The sequence below is a fragment of the Pseudorca crassidens genome, chromosome 7, assembly GCF_039906515.1.
Source record: "Pseudorca crassidens isolate mPseCra1 chromosome 7, mPseCra1.hap1, whole genome shotgun sequence".
In the NCBI taxonomy this organism is placed as follows: Eukaryota; Metazoa; Chordata; class Mammalia; order Artiodactyla; family Delphinidae; genus Pseudorca; species Pseudorca crassidens.
Window position 1 is genome coordinate 91,372,881 of NC_090302.1, and position 10,222 is coordinate 91,383,102.

The following is a 10,222-nucleotide window of genomic DNA, read 5'->3' on the forward strand; positions in this document are numbered from 1 at the left end:
GCATTCTCCTGGGCCGGGTCCGCGGGCGTCTGCGTGTGCAGGGCCTGAACCACCTTGGCCAGGACGATCTGGCACAGGTTGAAGAGGCCTGGGGGGCGGGAGGAAGGAGACGGGGGGCTGGCACCGTGTCCAGGCCGCGCTTTCCAGCCGGGCAGACCGGAAGCCCCCTTCCCTTCCCTCGGTCCGGCCGCATCTGGGTTGGCCTCCCGGGACTTGATGAGCTTGTCCAGCAGCTCCTGAGGGACGGTGCTGCCCGTGCCCCACCAAGACTGGCAGCAGCGCCAGGGCCTCCCAGAGCACGGCGCCCCCGGCCCCAGAGCCTTCCCTCTGGTTCTCGTCACCGGCTGTCACCAGACTTGCATGCAACGTTCTTTTCTTTTCTCTTGTCGTCTTTACGTCCCTCAGCCACGCAACGCGGTGAAGCCCTGACGCTCGCTGCCGCGTCGATACACCCTGAGAACACGATGCTCAGCGAGAGAAGTCATACACAGAAGGACACACAGGGCGTGACCCCACTGAGGAGAAACGTCCAGAGCAGGTAGATCCACGGAGTCAGCGAGTGGGTTCCTGGTTGTCAGGGGCTGGCGAGGGGACGGAGTGATAGCTAAGGGCGTGAGGGACATTTTCGGGGTGACGGAAATGGTCCAAAGCAGTAGTGACGTCTGTACAGCTCAGTAAACTGTCCCCACACGCCCCGGTGCAGCCTGTGAGAGCATCGCGCTCAGGATGAAGGGCTGACCACAGGAAGACTGAACGAGCAGTGGGTCCTGGGCCCAGACGCTCAGCTGGCGCCCCCCACGTGGGGAAGTCACGGGGACTTGCTGAGCCTCCACGGAGACTGGCAGCAGCCCCCGAGCTCACAGGGCACTGCGCCCCCGGCCCCAGAGCCTTCCCTCTGGTTCTCATCACCGGCTGTCAGCAGACTTGCAGGCAACATTCCTTTCTTTTCTTTTGTCTTTTTCCAAGGCAACTCTTGAGTGCATGTATTTAACATGCAGGGAACCAGCCCTGACTCCTTGATCTGGGTCTTCCAGCCTCTAGAGCCTCGAGGACATCCATTTCCGTTATTTACGCGCCCAGTGCCTGGGGTCTGATGATGGAAGCTGACACCGAGGGCGTCACCACGTGCGGGGTGATGTCAGTGGAAGAATCCCATGGCGAGGGCCTGCCTGAGGACCACGCACGCCCGGGCCCTCCCCGCCCCCTGCCTGCAGCCCTGCGCCTGGGAGCGGAGCTGGTGCATCGCGTGCCCGACGTCGTGGAAGTTGGTCTCCCGCTCATCATGCTGCAGCAGGGAGGGCAGGTTGGGCGTAGGCTTGGTGAAGTTGGCCACCATGGCCGCGATGGCGATCTGGCAGCTCCCATCGTGCTGTAGGCAGCCCGGCTGCAGGCCGAAGCAGGCCGCGTGCCCGGACTTCCCCACCCTGCGGAGGGACGTGGATGGGGCCCCGCTTCCACAGAGGAGCCCCGGCCCACGGCCGACAGGTTCCCCCACGCACGCACCGAGGATAGAGATCAGGTAGAACTTGCCGATGGATGACCTTGCCCGAGGCCGCGTCCCAGACCGTTTAGAGCCTCACGTCTTCGTGACACATGCTGGTGCCCTCCTCCAGGTCGAAGGTCAGCCCCAGCAGCTCCTGGGAGATGCCCAGCAGCCCGCGTGTGAGCGCCTGCATGGGGAAAGCCTCATTGAGCAGGTACTGGTTCACGTGGTAGCGCGTCTCCTCCCCCTGGTTCATGTAGTAGCGCAGGTCCCAGGCGTTGATGGGGCCGTCAAAGTGCAGGCCCCGCCTCTGGCACTCGGCCTTCTTTAGCTCCAGGATCACGGCCGCTCCTGCTCCCCGAGGGGCTTCAGCTTCTGGGCCAGCTCACCTGCGGGCGGAGGGGAGAGGCGCGGCTACGTCCCTGGGGCGGCCCCCCAGCCACCCCCGACCCCGCGCCCCTCGAGGCAGAATGAAGGGTCTGGGAAGGTGACCCCCAAGGGCTGACACAGTGGGGTCTCCGGTCAAGGTCCGCCTGACCCCGTCCCCACTGGGACTCAGGGGGAGGCGGTGTTACCTAGGACAGTGGCCACCACCTGGCTGGTCTTGTCCATGTTCATCTCCAGCACGGAGTCGGCATGCGTGCGGAACCCCAGCAGGCGGGACTTCAGGGCCTGCAGCCTCACCAGCTCCCTGAGGATCACGCAGTTCTCCTGGAACCCAGAGACGGAAGGCGCTGGGGACCGAGGGCCACGGCCTCCCCGCGGGCCCCGGGCCAGGTCTCTGCAGGCGGGCAGGGCTCCCAGGCCACTGGCGGGCACAGCCAATCCCCCTCCCTCCTCCTCCTGGCCCGGATTTCTAGACACTTTGGTGCTGTCCTAACACGTGGTCTTTATTAACACAGGTCCTTTTGGAACCAGAAACGGCATGAACGTGATGGGCTCTAAGGCCAAGGGCAGGAAGAAATGCGGCCAGTCTTTCCAGGAGCCACCAAGGGGCCTCCCCGGGCTCAACAAGACAAACACGGCTGCCGTGCAGACAGTGGCTCAACCCCACGGCGCCCGAACACCCAGCCCCTGGACGGTGAGACAGCTGTTGCTGCAGGTGGCCCGTGGCTCACTGATGAGGCCCGGCCCCAGGCGTACGCCACCTTCTCTGGGGCCACCTCTCCGGTCTGCAGTGGGGTTCTCCTGGGAGCCCCCAGTCACCACGGGACCAGCGTGGCCTGTCTGTAGCCCAAGAAGGTGGGGACACAAGACTGTCCCCCGTGCCCCCCGCATCACCCGCGAGGCCGAGCGAGCACCAGTGGTGTCTGCGGGGAAGATGAAGGGCTCACGCACAGCCCCCATCTACAGAAGCACAGACTGCAGCCACCTGCGCTATGGAACAAACACAAGTGTCCACGCAGGACCCGATGTCTGAATGTCAAGGCCATGCCCGGGCCACGGTGAGAAGGTGCATCCCCCATGCAAGCCACAGAGAGGGGATGGGGGGGCCATCTACGATTCTGAGCTCATCGGGCATCACCCCAGAGGGAGAGGGAGAGGGAGAGAGGTAGACAGAAGTACAGAGGGAGAGAAAGAGAGAGGGAGGGAGAGACGTCTCTCCCTTCCCTGGGGGTTCTCTAGTGCAGCCAAGGCTGAAAACCACTGCATTTTGGGAGATGGGTCCTCGTGGAAGAGTTAGATAGTAGCTCAATGGCATTATCGACACATACTAAAAAGGCCCCAAATCTTGGGGAGTCAGGGAGGGGAGTGTCGGCTGCCTCGTAAACGGGGAGAGATTGGGCATCAGGGGAGGTGCCTGTGCAGCCTGCGCCCAGGGCCCCGCAGACTTCATCTCCCAGCGGTGGTCCTGGGCTGGAAGTCAGCGGGGAGGTCAGGCTGTCCAAGCATCAACGTTGACTTCAGGGCTGATCTAAAAGGCGCCTGGTGTTTGTTGAAGCAGAAAAAAGAGAAAGCAGTAGGGAGAGGATGGGAGTGGGAGGGGGAGGGAGCCCCCCTCCTCAGCACTTCTACCGCTCTCCCTCTCTCTCTCCCTTTCTCCCTCTCTCCCTCTACCTCGCTGCCTCTCCCTCTCCCTCCATCTCTCCCCCTGCCTCTCTCCCTCCCTCTCTCCCTGTCCCTCTTTCCCTGTCCCTCTCTCTCCCTCTTTCCCTCCCCCTCTCCCTCTCCCCCTTTCCCTCTCCCTCTCCCCCTCTCCCTCTCTCCCTTCCTCTCTCCCTGTCCCTGTTTCCCTGTTCCGCACGCTCTGGCTCTACCTCTTTCCCTCTCCCTCTCCCTCCACCTCCTTCCCTCTCTGGAGAGGGAAGGAGGTGGAGGGAGAGGGAGAGAGACATGGAGAGGGAGGGGGGAGAGGGAGAGAGAGATGGAGAGGGAGGGGGAGAGGGAGAGAGAGGGGGGAGAGGGAGAGAGTGATAGAGGGAGGGAGCGAAAGATGTCTCTCCCTCCCTCCCTCTCTCCCTCCCTCTCTCCCTCTCCCTCCCTCCTTCTCCTCCCTCTCCCTCTCGCTCCAACTCTCCTTCTCCCTCCGTCTCTCCATCTCCCTCACTCCCTCCCAGAGAGGCAGAGATAAGGCAGAGGGAGAGAGGGAGAGGGAGAGATGGAGGGAGAGGGAGAGGGAGGAAGAGGTAGAGGGAGGGAGAGGGAGAGAGGGAGAGAGAAAGAGGTCTCTTCCTCCCTCCCTCTCCCTCTCTCCTCCTCCTCTCCCTCTCTCCCTCTCCCTCTCTCTCTCCCTGTCCCTGTTTCCCTGTTCTGGTCTCCCTCTCCCTCTCTCCCTCTCCCTTGTCTCTGCCTCTCCCTCCATCTCTCCCTCTCTGAGAGGGAGTGAGGGTGAGGGAGAGATGGAGGGAGAGGGAGTGACAGAGGGAGGAAGAGGGAGAGAGGAAGGGAAAGGGCGAGGGAAGGAGAGGGGGAGACGGAGGGAGGGTGAGAGAGGGAGAGTCGGAGGAGAGAGGGAGAGGGAGGGAAGAAGAGACCATATTCCCTCTCCCGGTCTCCCTCTCTCTCTCTCTCTCTCTCCCCCCCCCCCCCCCCGTCCCTCTCTCTCTCATCCTCTCTCCCTCTCCCTCCATCTCTCCCTCTCCCTCTCTCCCTCTCCCTTATCTCTGCCTCTCCCTCTATCTCTCCCTATGTGGGAAGGAGTGAGGGAGATGGAGACATGGAGGGAGAGGGAGAGTTGGTGGGAGAGGGAGAGGGAGGAGAAGGAGAGAGGGAGGGAGAGAGGGAGAGACATCTTCGCTCCCTCCCTCTATCCCTCTCTCCCTTTCCCCCCTCTCCCTCCCTCTCCTCCCTCCCTCTTGTGCTCTCCCTCTCCCTCTTTCCCTTTCCCTCTCCCTCCACCTTCTTCCGTCTCTGGAGAGGGAAGGAGGTGGAGGGAGAGGGAGAGGGAAAGAGGGAGAGGGAGAGCGGAACAGGGAAACAGGGACAGGGAGAGAGGGAGGGAGAGGGAGAGAAGGAGGACAGAGGGAGAGGGAGGAAGGAAGAGACCTCTTTCCCTCTCCCTCTCCCCCCCCTCTCTCCCTCTCCTCTCCATATCTCTCTCCCTCTCTTCCTCTCCCTCCCTCTCCCTCCATCTCTCCCTTTCCCTCTCTCCCTCTCCCTTGTCTCTGCCTTTCCATCTCTCCGTCTCTGGGAGGGAGTGAGGGAGATGGAGAGATGGAGGGAGCGGGAGAGTTGGAGGGAGAGGGAGAGGGAGGAGAAGGAGGGAGGGAGAGGGATAGAGGGAGGGAGAGGGAGAGAGGGAGAGGGAGGGAGAGAGGGATAGAGGGAGGGAGGGAGAGAGGGATAAAGGGAGGGAGGGATAGAGGGAGGGAGAGACGTCTTTCGCTCCTTCCCTCTATCCCTCTCTCCCTCTCCTCCCTCTCTCTCTCTCTCCCCCCCTCCTGCTCTCTCTCCCTGTCCCTCCACCTCCTTCCCTCTCCAGAGAGGGAAGGAGGTGGAGGGACAGGGAGAGGGAAAGAGGTAGAGGGAGGGCGTGCGGAACAGGGAAACAGGGACAGGGAGAGAGGAAGGGAGAGAGGGACAGGGAAGAGGGATGGGGGAGGCGGGAAGAGGGAGGGGGGAGGCGGGAGAGAGACGGGGGAGACGGAGGAGGTAGAGGGAGGGGGAGGGGAGAGGGAGAGGGATGTGGGAGAGCGAGGGGGAGATGGAGGTGGAGAGGGAGTTGGGAGAGGGACGGGGAGAGGGATGGGGAGGGGGGAAGCGGGGGAGGGAGAGAGGGAAAGAGAGAGACGCAGAGGAAAGAGGGAGAGGGAAGGGGGGGGACAGAGGGAGAGGGAGAGAGGGAGGGGCAGAGGGACGAGAGGAAGCAGGGAGAAAAGAGAGAAAGAACACACCATGTACATTTCTGTCAAATGACACCGGGGATCCTTACACAACCAGGAGAAAATAACACAGCGAGGCTCTTTCTCAGCTGGAACTGGAACTGCAGATGGGGCGAAACACCACCAGGGTGGCCACACATGTCCAGCTGCCGCCCCAGCCCCCTGAGTCTGGTCACCAGGGCTCTGAGTGTTTGCTCCAGGGACCTGGGGTTCACCCTGTCACCCTGGAGGTCGGGCCTAGACAGCAGGGCCCCGGGCTGGACACATGGGGGGAAAAGCATCCCCACAGGACAGCTTGTGCGAGCCGATTCAGCTGCGAGATTCTAGAGGCCCGGGATCACCCTGTGGCCCATGAAACCCAGGAGCCAGGAGGGTCTTGCATCGGGATTCCTGTCCGTTGGACTGTAACGTTTGTGTAAGGAATCTTGGAAACAGTGGTAACGAGTGAATTCGAACGAGCTTTAGGATATTATGGACCACTCCGAAGTGTGTGGGTTGCTAAAAACCCTCCCGGCTTCGCTCTTGTTGAAAATGAAGATCCCCGAGATGCAGCGGATGCTGTCTGAGAACTAGACGGGAGAACACTCTGTGGCTGCCGAGTAAGAGTGGACCTGTCCAATGGGGAAAGGAGAAGTCGAGATCGTGGCCGCCTCCTTCTTGGGGTCGTCGCCCTCGAGATGATTATCGGAGGAGGAGTCCTCCCCCTCACCACAGATGTCCAAGACGGAGAAGCTTCTCCCGCAGCCAGAGCAGGTCCCTTTAGTAGATATAGGAGAAGAGAGAGATCACTGTCCCAGGAGAGAAATCGCAAGCCGTCCCGATCTTTCTCTAGGTCTCCTAGCCGATCCAGGTCAAATGAAAGGAAATAGCAGACCACTTTGCAAGAGGAGTGGTGCACAGGAAATAACTTCATTTGACAGGAGTATGTACAGAAAATTCAAGTTTCGTTTGAGACTTCCGAAGCTTGATGCACTTTTTAAATGTTTTAGCTGTTCACATTTGTTTGTCTCTTGGGACAGTGACACATAAAGGTGTCATTCTCTATGGTTTGAAATGGGTCATATGAGGCATGTAATATGAAGAATTGTTTCTTTACAATGTTCTCTTAAGCAAAATTGAATTTGCTTTGAATTTTTGGTCTTGCCTAGACTGAGAATAAAACTCTAACTCCTGCCCACCTAAAGTGTGATGTTTATTATTATGGAAGCAACACTGGCAAACATTGAAGAGACTTTCTGTAGCTGGGATATGGTATGCAGCTGTAGTTAAGCAAGCAGTCTTTAAAAGGTGCTGTGAACACAAGCCAGCAGGTAGGAATGAAAGCCGCACCCTTACCCTAGATTAGAGGTTTAAGAATTCCACTAGTCTTCACACTGGACAAGAGGTTGTCCAGTGAGTTTAGAATCTAAGAAGTTTCAAGGAAGTTAGTTTCCCTTTGAGTTAGGTCATAAGTCCCCTCTGTGATTGCCGTACATGAATACATAGCTCTTTGTAATGTTTTTTGGAAGTTGAGATGATCAAGATACCAATGTCTTGCCAGATGAAGAGTATATTGTAGAGCTGAACTTTGAGTTACTGTGCAATTTTTTTTCATGCTGTCATTCGTAATATGTTTTGTGAGACTCCTTGGGATTAAAGTTTTGGTTCCAAAAGGAACAAAGAAAAAAAAAAGAATCCACCTGCCAATGCAGGGGACACGGGTCCGAGCCCTGGTCCGGGAAGATCCCCTGTGCCGCAGATCAACTAAGCTCATGGGCCACAACTATTGAGCCTGTGCTCTAGATCCTGGGAGCCACAACTACTGAGCCCCCATGCCACAACTACAGAAGCCCGCACAGCTAGAGCCCGTGCTCCGAAACAAAAGAAGCCACTGTAATGAGAAGCACGTGCCCGCAACAAAGAGGAGCCCCTGCTCGCCGCAACTAGAGAAAGCCCGTGTGCAGCAATGAAGACCCAACGCAGCAAAAAAAAAAAAAAAAAAAGACGATACCGGCCAGGTGATCAAGGGTAAAATTGTTTGTCACAAGTCCCGTTGATGGGGTGTATCCTTGATGTGTGTATCCTTGATGGTGTGTATCCTTGATGATGTGACCTGAGGAGAATGACATTTTTATCTGTGTCTGGATCTTCCGCCCCAAACCCCGTAACTCCAGCCCAACCATAAGAAAAACATCAGAAAACCAACAGACAAACAAATTGAGGGACAAAATACCTGACCAGTCCTCCTCAAAACTTTCAAGGTATTAAAACCCAGGGATGTCTGAGAAATGTCACAGCCCAGAGGAGACTGGGACAGAAAAAGGATGTTAGGGGAAAGCTAGGGAAATTCTAGTAAAGTGTGGACTTTAGTTAATAATAACGTATCCATCTCGGTTCCTTAGTTGGATAAGCATGTCGTACTAACGTACTAAAGTACTAACGTGTTGGAAATAGGGGTACTGGGTCGGGGGTCCACAGCACTCTGTACACTCTGTACAGATCTTTGCAACTTTTTTGTAACTCTAAGCTATTCTAAAATTAAGCAACTACTAAACAGAGATAAGAATGTTATTTCCCTGATTTGAACATGCCTGAGTTTGTTTTCATGGTCACATTTGTGCTATCTGGATGTGTCTTGGAATCAGTAGCAAAGGAGAGTTGCCAGCCCCTGGGAAGATGCGGCTGGTTTGCAGGTGGCTTGCTCTGGAGCTGAAGACCACGGTGGGAAGTCTGCAGCCTCGGGCTGCACTTAGAACCATGGGAGGGGATGGGCCAGCTCAGTTAGGGATGGAACCTATAAATAAAACTCTTTTTCTTTTCCATTATGGCTTATCACAGGATATTGAATATAGTTCCCTGTGCTAGACAGTAGGACCTTGTAGCTTATCCATCCTATATTTAATAGTTTGCCTCTGCTAACCCCAAACTCCCAATCCAACCCTCCCTCCCTCTTTCTCCCCCTTGGCAACCACAAGTCTGTTCTCTATGTCTGTGAGTCTGTTTTTGTTTCGTAGACAAGTTCATTTGTGTCGTATTTTGGATTTCACATATAAGAGAGATCATATATGTGTCTTTCCCTGCTGACTTACTTCACTTAGTATGATGATCTCTAGGTCCATCCACGACGTTGCTGCAAATAGCATTATTTCATTCTTTTTATGGCTGAATATATTCCATTGTATATATGTACCACATCTTCTTTATCCATTCATCCATCAGTGGACATTTAGGTAGCTTCCACATCTTGCCTATTATAAATAGTGATGCAATGAACATTGGGGTGCATGTATCTTTTCTTTCTTTCTTTTCTTTCTTTCTTTTTCTTTCTTTCTCTCTTTCTTTATTTTTTTGTCACACAGTATGTGGGATCTTAGTTCCCTGGCCAGAGATGGAACCCATGCTCCCTGCACCGGAAGCACAGAGTCTTAACCACTAGACCACCAGGGAAATCCCAGGGGTGTATGTATATTTTTGAATTAGAGTTTTCTCCAGATCTATGCCCAGGAGTGGAATTGCGGGACCCTATGGCAGCTGTATCTGTTCTCTGCACGTCTCACATCAACCACCTGCACTCCACTGCTTGCTCTCAACGTCATCTTCGGGGAACACAACCTGCGACAGGGACCTTGACAAGAAGAAATGGCTCAGGGAAAAGCTACCTGCACAGGGAGGAGATAGAGGCCATCGACCCTGGGGTGCGGCGGGGAGAGTGGGCACGGAGATTTGTCATTTCATCCCTGATACTCAGCCCTCCTGGCTGCCCCACTCTAGGTCACCTCGGGATACAGAGGTGACCCGGTTAGAGTCCCAGCCTGTGCAGGAATCTAGGGGCACCAGCGGGTCTGAATAATATTAGTGCAGGGTCTCCCCCATGGCACTGGGGTTACTTGGGGCGGGTCATTCTCTGCTGGGGGCCCCTCCTGGGCACTGTGTGGGGTTCAGCAGCATCCCTGTCCCCACCCATTTGATTCCAGGGGCCCCTTCCCCCCCAGTTGTGACAACCACAGATTTTCCCCAGACATCACCGAAGAACTGGGTGAGGCGGAAGCAGGATGGCCCTGGGTGAGGACAGCTGTGTTGAAGCAACCAGCCTGGCTTAGGGCAGGGTCCGCCCCAGTCCCGTCAGAGCCTGCATTTACAACTGCCCCTTCCCTCTCCCACCTCCCATGCCCTGCAGTGGTCTCCGAGACATCATCCCCGTGTAACAAATCACACCTTCTCAGTTTACTGTCCCCAGCACCTAGAAGAGTGTCTGCTATGTAGTAGATGCTTCCTAAATACTTGCTGAATAAAGGAGTTGAATAAAGGGATGAGTGGATGAATGAATGAAGGTTACCATGGAAGGAGGGGGGAGATTCCCTTTCTGACTCTCGGGGGTTGGGATATCAAGTGAAAGATCCATCCTAAACAGGCTGACCAGCCTTCTGGGGTTCCCCGG

At 56.4% G+C, this 10,222-nt stretch overlaps 1 pseudogene; it reads left to right on the top strand.

Moving 5' to 3' along the window:
• The first annotated feature begins 2,408 nt into the window (after nt 1-2,408).
• On the top strand, nt 2,409-6,982 carry LOC137228403 (serine/arginine-rich splicing factor 3 pseudogene; annotated as a pseudogene).
• The last annotated feature ends 3,240 nt before the right edge of the window (nt 6,983-10,222 follow it).